Source organism: Marmota marmota, unplaced genomic scaffold, assembly GCF_001458135.2.
Source record: "Marmota marmota marmota unplaced genomic scaffold, marMar, whole genome shotgun sequence".
NCBI lineage: Eukaryota > Metazoa > Chordata > Mammalia > Rodentia > Sciuridae > Marmota > Marmota marmota.
The window spans coordinates 19600566-19612629 of NW_026000174.1; the positions used below are offsets into that span (position 1 = coordinate 19600566).

General features: G+C 45.0%; 1 protein-coding gene across 1 annotated transcript in view; it reads right to left on the bottom strand.

The window, feature by feature from the left end:
* The window catches only part of Dchs1 (dachsous cadherin-related 1), a 28123-nt gene extending 21485 nt beyond the window's left edge, over positions 1–6638 (bottom strand). The window contains exon 1 of the mRNA XM_015477580.2: positions 6431–6638. The gene's annotated coding sequence lies outside the window, so the exon portion shown is untranslated. The remainder of the gene's footprint in view (positions 1–6430) is intronic.
* Between the last annotated feature and the right edge of the window lie 5426 nt (positions 6639–12064).

Genomic DNA, 12064 nt, shown 5'->3' on the forward strand with positions numbered 1-12064 from the left:
AGACCCATGTCTAGCAAAATACCGGATTTCACAACATATTCCCAAACCTCACCTCAAACTGATTTTCCTCTTCCCTTCCCTTTCCCATGAACAACAGTTGTCCAGGTGGACACCATCCAGGTGTCCAAGCCAGAAATCTGGAAGCTGTCTTTGCTTTCTTGCTTTTCTTCAATCTGATTTCCATTTTGTCATTAAAACCTGACCATTTTAACTAAACATGTCTCAGTTTTGCCCTTTCCTCCCTTTCCACAATGCTGCTCTTCCAGGCCAACCATTGTCATCTTCTTGCATTCCTACAACAACTCCTTACTGGTCCCCTTGCCTCCTGGCTCAGACCCTCTGATATCTCCACCAGGCCAGAGAGCCACACAACTCTTACCAAACCACTCCTGGTTAAAGGTTCTCAATACTTCCCCATTACTAACAGCAGAAAACTGCTTCTCCACAGAAAAAGAAATGCAGATAGACACAGATACAAACTTGTGCCTGAAGTTTCAAAGGATTCATAGATACTAGGTATAGAACTTCTGATTTCCAACATAAAATCCAACCTCTTAGTGTGTCTTTGCAATCTGAGCCCTGTCAACCTCTCTTGTGTTTCCTACCTTTATCTTCCCCACCATGCCTTGCATTCTAAGACTAAATGTCGCATGCTCCTTCGTAACTCCTCCTTGCCTTGTATGTGGTATGATCTCATCCTGAGATAGCTTCTAAAAATCCTCTCCATGTGGCCATCTCCTATTTGAATTTCAAGACCCAGTTTAAATGTCGTGTCTTCTATGAGTTGTTCTCTGACATACCCCCTCTGCCATCCCAAGCAGAGCCCATTGTGCTTTGCTGGGTTCCCACTGCTTTTGCAACACATCAGCAATAAACTGCACTGCAGCCCTGATGTATTCATGAGCCTCCTGCACAGGACTGGAGGCTCCTTGAGGGTAGTAGCAGGTGTTAGCTGGTTTCTGCTTCTCTGGCATTTAGTAGAGCAATAGCATGAGCAGACAATCAGTGCTGAATCAGTGGTTGGAGCTTCATGCTTCTACATCACCACACTCACATACTAACCACTCAGAAAGAAATGTCCACAGTTATGCCAACTCAGATGACATACACACAAACAGGTAAGCCCACGACCCTAAGACATTTTGGTCAATATGTAGCTACAGAAGTTTGTCCTTGAGTCTTTATAGATTTGTTCTGCTCTAGGACTTCCTGTCCTCTGAAGGGAAGTGCGTTTCTGACCTCCACTTAAGCTTCAAACTTTCATCTCTCCCATCTGTGCAAGGCCACAAAAAAAGCAGGGGCTTTGGAGTTTGGGCTGGATTTGAGTTCAGTATTAGTGTTATTTTCCTTATCTGTAAAACACTTGAATCTAAGTCCAGAGATTGGATTAGGGGTCAAGGGTTGAAGGTTAGTCCTATTCATTTAATCAGTCAATGGAGAGAAAGCAGTAGTGGTTTGGGGGAAGAGAAGGTAATGGACAATGAGGTCAATGTATATATCACTCTTTGTATTATAACTATTTCTCTCCCTACCCAGACAATGAGCTGTTTAAGGGCCAGAGGTATATCTTAGTCACTTTTATGTGTAGCATGAAGCATAGCACATAGTTCACAGTCAATACATTTTCTGGAAGAAAGGATGTATCAATAGTATGAGATTAAAGCTCAGATGAATGATCAGCTTTGAAGAGGAAGGATTCAGGCCCAGGCAGATGCTCTGTGTGAAAGCAGCCCATTCTCCCAAACTCTGCAGATCTCCATGCTCTCTTCATTACCCAACCTGGGTCCCTGTTCATTATAAACTCCCCCCAGTGCACTCCTACACACAAAGGCACATGCTCAAAGTCACAGACCCACACACTGCCAGACATAGATGAAAGACTTACACAGATGCATTTTTACACACAGCCACGGCACATACACAGACACCCTCCTCACATGTGTTCAGAAGCCCATTTTCACACACAGACTGCCTGTTCATTTACATGAAGCCCCCCTAGCAATATATGCAGGCATACGTATGCACACAAATGAAGACACTTTCTCATGGACCTCACATGGAGAGGCACATTTGCACCCTTGGAAATCCCCCCTATATAAAGAGGCACATGCACACACCATGGGCAAGCCTGCTGTCATGAATGTACAGACTGACAAGGCAGGCACACGCGCACACGCCTGCGGACCCACCCACAGGCAGGCGTGCTCTCACACATGCTGCCGGGGCACTCGTGGTCAGCTCTGCGGCTGCAGCTGTGACCTCTAGGTCCCTGGGGCCTCTGTCTGGACTATGCCTCATCACTTCCTGCTCCACAGCTTCCAGTTCCAAACTCGAACTCCAGACTCTCTCCCGAGACCGTCTCATCCTCTCTCCAGCCTGTTCTCAGCACCATCTCTCCCATCTGTCCAGTGTTTCTCACTGCCTCTTCCCTAAGACTTCTCTCCCTCCCCATTCTTTTCTCTTCCTCTCCACATCTGTCCTATCCTGTCTCAGGGCTGGCCTAACCTGTCCATCTTGTCTTGTCACCCAATCTGTTACATCTTTTCTCTTACTCATTTCTGCCTTACTATATGCCCTTGTTCTGTTCTCAGTCCTGTTACTTGGTCCTCTGACTCTATCCTACTCTCCCCCTCTATCCCCACATCTGGGCCTCTGGAAACACAGCTGGTTCTCATTAGGAGGGGGAGGGGCAAGACTGTTCATTGGGGCCTGAAACGTGATGTCAATTCACCCTTCCTAGCTAACACAGCCTCCCCGCAAACCCCATCCCTGGCCTGTGTGTCTGTAGGACCTGGGAGAACAAGGAACATGGGAGAGGAAAGAGAGGTGGGCTGGAGGGAGGAGCAGGGGACCACAGGGAGGGGGTGCTCTCCAGGAGGAAGCATAGGAGTGGCTAAGGTAGAGAAAGGAAAGCAGGCTGGGGGAGCTGGCACAGCTTAGGCCTCCTCCCTCAACTTCCTGTCCCAGAGCCAGCGAGGGGCAGGACCAGAGGACAACAGGGGTGGTGGCTGTGAAAGGCAGAGGAGCTAGAAATGGAGGAAGAAGAGGGTAGCCCCAGTGAGCAAAGGGAGGTGGGGATACAGAGCTGGACATAAAGAAAATGGAAAGAGAAGCAAGAGTTCTGGTGGGAGGGTGAGAGGTAGCAAGACTGAGGGAGAGTGAATATGCACTGCAGAGGAAAGAGTGAGCAGAGACAAGAACAGCCAAAGGTTTGGAGAGGGGTAGAGGGGCAGGAACACAGTTAGAAGAAGGGGAGGGGGAGAGAGGAGGTTGTGGGAGGAGAAAGAAGACTAGCTTCCCTGGATATCCCTGGGACAGTGGCCAGGGCAGTGCCAGGGCCTGCCTCTGTCTCTCTTGAGGACAGGTCTCAGAAGGCACTCTAGTGACTCAGGTCAGGACAGACCTGAGTAGCAGAGTTGTTTTTTTCTGAGCTTTTACAGCATACTGGGCCCCATGCCAGGCAATTCACAGACAGTATCTCATTTAATCATCATAACAACCCTGTGAGAAAGGAATTCCAGCTTCCATTTTCCAGTGAGGAAATTGAGGCTTAGAATGAAACAATTTTCCTGAGTTAATGCAGCCTTAATTTGCTCCCAGGACTATGCTTTCATGTTGTCTGAGATTTAGGAAGAAGGAAAAAGATGGAGAGGAAGAAATTATGGAGAGGGTGAAGGGAGGGTCCTAGGAAGATACTAGAGGCCTGAAGAAGGAAGAGAATCTGAAGCAAGAGAAAGACCAAGGGTGCAGCTAACCTGTAATAGTCCAGGTTATCAGTTGTGGCTCTTAGAAGACACAAAGAGGTGAGGAGGTGAAGTGGATGAGGGCTCTTGGGCTCTAGACTCCAGACTGCCTCCCAGAGTCCCAGTGTGGATATCATTGTGGTGCCACTAGGATACTGAAGAGAAGAAGTCATTTTGAGGGTTGCCTGTTGGAATCCTTTCATGGACATGTCCCAGACAGTTGGATTTGCAGGCCCAGAGCTTAAGAAAGAGGACGGGTTTGGAGATATTTGGACAAATCAGAGGGTAACTGAAAGCCATGGGTATGGAGACCCCCATCAGATAGGATGTATAGCATGAGAAAAGAATCTAGTTCAAAACCCTGGGAAACAGGCACACAGAAGAGGCAGTAGAGGATACCTTTATTTTTCCTGGATGCAGCATCACAGAAGTGAAGGATGAATCATTTGAAAAAGGAAGGAGAGATTGATCGTTTCCAATGCTGCTGAGAGTCTAAGTAAGATGGGGGCTGAGAAGGGGTCACTGAACTAATAGTAAGGAAGTCACTGGTGATGCTGGAGAGAATCATGTCAGGAGAGTGGTGAGAGTGCAGGGTTCCTGCAGTGGGAAATGGGAGAACATATTGACTCAGATCTGGGCAGAGACCAAATTAAATTCAGCATAGATTCATTCACCAATACACATTTACTGCTTTCCTAATATAGGGAGACAATGTACCATAACAAGGTAGGACAGGATTGTGATTAAAACACTAATCACTGGATTCGACTCCCAGCTTCACACTTACTGACCCTATGACCCTGGACAAGCCATTTAATTTCTCAGTGCATTCATCTCCTCATTTATAAAATGGGTATGATAATAATACCTACTATTTCATACTCAGTAGTTAGAACAGTGACTGGCACACAGCAGTAAATATGCAAGCTTGAGCTACTACTACAGTGGCTGAGAAGACAGGCTCTGCTGTCAGACTTGAGTTCAAATCCTGACTTGGACACTTACAGCATTTCCCTGAATAAGTTATTTACCTTCCTAAGCCTTCATTTCCTATTCTGTAATACAGGGATTAAAGTGCTGACCTTACATAGCTGATATGAGAATTAAATTAGACAATTCTCACAAAACACTTAGCACAATATCTGACACATAGGGAAGCCTCAATAAATGTTAGCTGCTACTGTTTTGCAACACACACGCCACAATAATACTGGGTAAGTGTTACTTGATGATTAGGAAACTGAAGCCGAAAGAAAGCAGTAGAGAGACATTAGAACGCAGTTCTGATGGATTCCAGAGCTAGTGCTTTCTGTTAGACTAAATTACTGGTGGGGAGCTTTGTATGCTCAGACAAAGAGTCATATGGCTGGCTAGGCAACAGAACAGGGAAGGAGAATGATCAACATTTTGCTTGAAAAGAATATATCTAACAGTATGCACAGGATAGGTTAAAGGAAGAGAAGATCAATACTGAGGTAACTGTCAATCCAGATAGAGGATCAGGTAAGCATGGGGTCAGTGGTCAGAGGAGGGAAAGAACATGGAGGATGCTTGGAGGCCTCTAGGAATGAAAGAAAAATATGGGGAAAGGAAATGGAGGACCAAAGTCATGTGTGTGAAGTGACTGATAGATTTATTCAACAAATATATACTAAGACTTACCATGTGCTAAAGACTATACCAAGTGCAAAATAGAACAGTGACCAGAAAGCTCAAGTATCTGCCTTCATGGTGTTCACAGATATGGAGATCAAGGTAGGCATAGGCCATGTAGACAGAGGGAACTGGAGGTGGTGGTGATGAGCAGCAAGGGTCTGGTCCCCAAAATGGACCTGGACAATCAGAGTGCAGGCTATAGAGGAGGCTAGTAAGGCCAGAGCTGTAAGGACAGGTGAAGACATAGCAATCAAAAGATATAAAGGACTCTGCTTCCTGATTGCCATGTCCTGAGCTGCTTTCTTCTGCCATGATGTTGTATCCCACCTTGGGCCCAGAGCAGTGAAGTTAGCCAACTAAGACCACTGAATCCTTATCATTCCATTATGAAGACTACATTTCAAAACCTGAAACTTTTCATTCAGCTGAAGACTTAGTAACAGGTAGAAATATGCAGAAGACAAACATAAAGAAAGATTGCTTTAAGGAAGAAATACACTGGAGGCAGCAGCAACAACCGGGGGGTGGACTTTCTGAGATGATGGAAAGGCTCAGTCTCTGTTCATAGGGGTGTGAGTTACACTGGAATGTTCATTTGTTAAGACTGAGCACGTCAGACTTATCTACTTTAAAAACTTTACAAGTGAAGAAAGTGGGGAGTGAGTAAGGTAAAGATGAAACAAGGATATATATATTTCTGGTGGTTGAAGCTGGGTAATGACTACATGGGGGCTCATTTTACCATTACATTTGTTTTGCATATGTTTAAAATCCTCTATAATAAAAATAAATTTAAAATATTGAAAAGGTATAAAGAAGGAAGAATAAATTTGAAGAAGTAATAAATTGAGGATCAGAAGAAATGAGTACAGGACTAAGATTTTAGACATATAATTTCTGGGTTTGATCCTCAGCATTGCAAAAATAAATAAATAAACTGATATTAAGTTATTAGTTGAGCACTTAATACTTTTTTTTCCTGAACCTCCAAAACAAGTTTCTTAAAGCAATATCACTATCCCCATTCTTACCTGAGGAAAGGAAACTCAGAGAAGCAAGTCACCCAGATGATAAATGATGTGGCTAGAAGGTCTGAAGTGTAGCCATCCTTCTCCCTCCCACCTTTCCTCTTTGTCTTCTTCCTTTCCCAGCAGCCATATGGGAGGCAAGTTCTAGGCTCTGAGTGATAATAAGCTCCTTCCATTGAACAACTTAGAGAAATAAAAACAAGGACATTTCAGTGTGCTAAGTGAACGGAGAGGAGCACCCTGACTCAGGCTTTTGAGCTCCAAGTGGACCACTCAAAGAAGGGCATTGGCACCTGGAAGCCCCTTCCAAGAAACAGTGGTTGAAAATGCCCTGGTCTCAGAGGGTAACATAGGGAATAGGGACAATGGAGCTGAAGGAAGGGGCAGGTCGCAAGAAGCTGGTGAGAAGCTGGGATCTAGCAGCATGAACCTCTGAGAGTGGCTTTTGCTAACAGGTACAGTGCATCAGAGAGGAGAGAGGCCAGGTTTGCTTCTGTTACAACTGAACAGCAAGAGAGGGAAGAGGAGGAGAGCACATGAATCAGGGAATCTAAGATAGGAAGAAGCAGGACCAAAATGCCCGAATTGGACTCAGGGTGAGTAGGTGGTACATTAGAAGAAGGAACAGCCTAGGATACTTCAGGGAAGGGATCTGGTAAGTAAGATGGGGGTCTGAGAAGGGGTCACTGAACTAATAGTAAGGAAGTCACTGGTGCTGAGTGGAGGAGATAATGAAGCATTGTAGTGCCTTGTGACAGGTCACAACTTTGGCATCTTTCATTCCTTCCAATAACCTAAACAGATACTTGGCCCAGTGGATGTGGGTCTGTAAGCTTCCAGAGCTCCTTAAATATCTGATGATTAAATAAAGAAGTAATGTTCAGAAAGGACTGAGGAACAGGAACCAGGAAAAGAGAAGCCCATGTAAAATGGAGACAGAGGAGAGAACATGGGGTGAGAAAGGAAAAGTTGTGAAGAAGGAGAAAGGAAATGTCTGCAGTGGGGCAAATGTGTGATGTGAAAATTCCCTGATCATATGGCCATCTGAGAACAAGAGTCTTCTGAAGAGTGAGGGTGAAGGGTGTGCTGAGGTGTCTCAAGTAATCATTCATTTGTTCATTGCCAACCATATGTTTGGGACCCTGGGTCACAAAGAATAAGTGATGTGCAACCTTGCATCAAGGGGATCCCAGCCTTGTTAAGGAGACAGAACAGGGTTGAGGCAATAACAAGAGTGAAACAAAAGGAGGTCCTGATGGAATCAGATCTGAATATGAGAAAGGATTAGCTAGGAGAAGAAAGGAGTGGAAGGGCCTTTTAGACAGACATAACAGTATATGCAAAGAGCCAGGAACAAAGAATGCCATGTCTTTGGGGGAACTACAAGGAATTAAAAATGTCTGAAACTCAAAATATAAGAAAATGGGACAAGCCATGTGGCTAGGGAGATTGAGGAGTCAGAGCACGATCTCATGAGCCTCATCAAAAAGTAGAGATTTTAATTGAAAAAAAAAAAAAGAATGAAACACTGAAGAATGACAGTGATGTGACTAGATTTACACTTTAAGAAAGTCTCTCTTGCTATAGTGAGAAGAATTGATTAGAAGAGGGAAGAGCAAAGTATAGGAAGATCATTTAGAAGATCTTCTGATGGTAAGGTAAGGGCAACAGCAGAAGTGATGGAGAAAAGGGATGGGGCTTCGGAGACTGCCAGAGAGGACGTAGAATCAATAAGTTCCAAGAACCTTCTGGATTATGGTACATGTGAAGAAGAGAATGCTACTGGTAATTTCTGGGTTTTCAGCTTACAAACTAAGTCATATGGATATCATGAAACAGTCATTTGGAAAAGAAATGAGTTTAGGTTTGCACATAATAAGGGGCCTGTGAGCTATGTAGTAAAGATCAAGTATGCAGCAGGTTTGCAGGTCTAGAACTCAGAAGAGAGATATTTGGGAGTCTTCAGCCTGTAGAAGACAAGTCAAATCCTGGAAATGAATGGGACGCATGACCCAGAGGGCTGTACACCTCTGAGATAATAAGAAAGTCCAAGCCAGAACCTTAAACAACAGTAACATATAGGGGCCACGCAAAGGATCTCTTAAAGCATACTGAGACAGAATATCCAGAGGGAGCTCTTGGAGAGAGATGCACAATGCCATCATACTGTAATCATGGCAACACAGTGATAGAAATCATCTGCTTATTTCTCTCTCTCTCCCCAACTAAAGTGGCAACTCCTGGAGAGCAGGAACAGTGTTTGCTAAGACTTTATTCCATTCCCATCACCTAGCAGTGTGGCTAGCACATGGATGCTCATTACATGTTAATAGAATAAAACAGTGGTTCAGAAGCCAAAATCAAGAACAATTCAATAAGAAAAGAAAACTCAACAATGTCAGCTCCTGCCAAGAGATCAAGCAGTTGAGGACTTTTGAAAAAAAAAAAAAATGCCCCAGTTTTGACAGGAGAGAGGTACCTTTCTCTTAGGGAGAGCAGTTACACAGGAGAGGCAGGAGTAAATGAGAAGTGAAGAAGTGGAAACAGCTATTAGCAGGGGATTTTTCACAAAATGTGGGAGCAAAGTAAAGTAAGAAAGCCTCTTAACTAAAGGGGTATTATAGGGTTTAAGAAGGATAAGAGGGACTGGAGGATCTTGATGTGCTCCCAGGAGTAATAGGAAAGAAGGAACTGTAAATATGAGGAAGACATGGAATAATCAGTTAAAAGAAGTATCCATGGAGGAGATGGAAGTACAGATGGAGAACTGACCTCAATAGAAGAATACCTATTCGTTATTATGGGAAGAGAGGAGAAAATATTGAGAAGGATGCAGGTAAAAATTTGAGGGAGGAAGCAGAAAGCTGAGGGAATCAAACCAGACAGCCTCATTTTTTTTTTTTTAGCAAATGAGTAGAACAGGTTTTCTACTCCTAATTCCTCTCTCTCTTCCAAACTCCACATCCATTTTGTCACCAAGTCCTGCTGACCTCTCTGTTTATAAAGAGCTCCTGCATCCACTTTCGCCCTCTTGCCATTTTTCCAGTTCAGGCCAGCATTACCCACCCCCCACCAAGGTTCCTATAACACCCACTAGCCTCCTCCTTGTCAGACTCCTCCTCCAGTCTCCACAAGTCCAATCAGCGTGGTATTTCTAAAACAAAGCTGGTAACATCACTCCACAGCTTCAAATGATTTGATGACTCTCCATTATTTATGAGTTAAATTTAACTTTTTCATGTGTTCTGCAAGACCCCTGCATGATCTAAGCCTCTGCCTACCTCCCCCATGGACTCCCTCACTTCTCTTCACCTCATGCTACAAGTGCTCTGCTCACTCACTGCTCTGTCTTTCAGACACATGATACTTTCTTGCACATATGGATGTTCATATGCTGCTGCTATGACTTGAGATGTTCTCCACCAATTCCCTCTCACCTCCACTTTTCCTGTGCTTGGTTGACTCCCTATTTATCCACAAGTTTAAATGCCATTTTCTCCAGAAAACCTCTTCTGATTTCCTTACATGGGCATAATTTTCTCTGTTCTGTGCTGCTGTTATGACACTCACCCTATACCCTGTAAGCTCCATGAGGGCAAGGACCGTGCCCATTTTGTTTATTCTTGTAATGCCAGTTCCTATCACAATGCCCGTCAGAGTAGGTGTTTAGTATGTGTTTGCTGAATGAATAAACCAGTGGATTGATTAATAAATATACTGAAAACAATGGGGGAGGAATGTGGGGTAAAGAAAAAAAAAGTGTGAAAAAATAGAAAAAGATCATCTATTTATTTATTTATGGGGGGCCCAGGTGAGCAGAGAATTTATAGAAGCAAGAATTTATAGACCTATCACTTGGTATGGCGGAGAAATCTTGCTAGCTAGGGTTGAGAATATGTTGGATGGGAGGGCTCAAGGACAATGAAACAAAGTGGCCAAGGAGTGAAGGGATGGTCCTTGGCATATGAGCTGGAAAGAACACACAAAGCCAGGAAGGATCAGATTAGAAAAAAAAAATCAAAGAGGTCAAGGGTAAGAGGTTATTAGAAGTTTAAAAAACCTAATAGGAGGGAGGGCATCTGAAAGATGGGAAGATAAAGGAGGCTGTGGGCAGAGAGTGGAATGTAGGAATTTAGAATTTTAGAGATCAAATAAGTCTATAGAGTGCTCCTGGGACGAAAGAAGAAGGTAGCAGAGGCTAAGGAGGCAAAGAAACGGCGTAGCTGGTATTAAAGAGAGACTTAGGATTATGGCGGGATATAGGGTGAATGGAAGACAACAGGGAACAAGAAAGTGAGCTCAGCGGTCTATGGATGAGAAAGAGTAATGGTATCAGCATTATAAATCAAAGAGTTTATTCAGCAGTTAGGATAGTTCTCCCCATAGTGTGCATATAACATTCATGACCATCTCCTAAGGGGTGTGCAAGTGGCTGTGAGGTAAGAACAATCACAATACAGCTTCCTGTTGGTGTCAGGCATACCTGCTGGATGTGTGCGGCTTTGATGAAGTATATGTAACCTATATGATGGGTTGTTTTGAAAGTGTATTGCTGTGACGGGGTGTTTTCAATAACATTGTCTTCCATTGTATGTATTGGTTGTGATAATGATCCTGTGGGAATTTTTCTGGTTGCAACATTTCTGCTGTGGGTGTGCACTGTCCTGAGAGCATATCCCATAGGTGTACACTGGCTTGACAGAGTCTACAGTGCATCGTATTGGTTCTCATTGTGCTTCTCCGGGGTGTTTGATGTCTGTGAGGCTATTTCTCAAGGATGTATGTTGGCTGGGACTGTGTCGCCCCTGTGAGTTGAGGAGGGCTATGATTATGTCCCTTGTGGGTATTTGAAGAGTTGACATAGTGACAATATTTTTCTGGCCTATGACCTTGTGGCTGTAGGCCCAGCCCATGCCACACTGAGTTCATTGTGCTTCTAGACCTCCCTCTCCCCACCCCCTCCATGTGGGACCCAGGCCTCCAGTGACCTCCCTCTGTCCCCTGCACAGGATTCTGATCTAAGCATCCTGGACACAAACTCCCACTGGCTTCCACACTGGCTCTCACTTAGAACACCAGTTTGGATGACCTACCCCCACTTCAGGCTTTGCCTGCCTCTCCTTTGCTTCTCTTTACTTCTCCTCCCTCAGTTTCTTTGTCTCTCAGTTTGTCTCTGTCACACACCCATCCTCCACATTCTGACACATGGCTCCCACATCGCAGAGCACAACACACACACATGCACACAAACATACACCCTCAGAGAGACTTGCTCACCATCGCACACACCCATTCTGACCCACACCGCCTTGGAGAGACACATACATGCACACACAACTACACAGACACACGCGAACACACAACCTCCAGGGGACACGCACTGACTCACACTCAGACGATGCGCTCACACTCGGAGTAGCACACACAGCCCTGCCCTTACCCACACCCCAGGCACACTCTTCACGCCGCCACACACTCTGACTCGATGACACACGCACACAAAGACCCCCAGGCCCTGCCCCCACGCTCACGTTCACGCTCGCCCTCGTCCCGCAGGCCCAGGCCCCCCCTCCCCCATTGTCTCCGGCTCAGAACAAAGCCCCGGCCCGCCCGCAGCCCGCGCTGCCGGGACGCCGC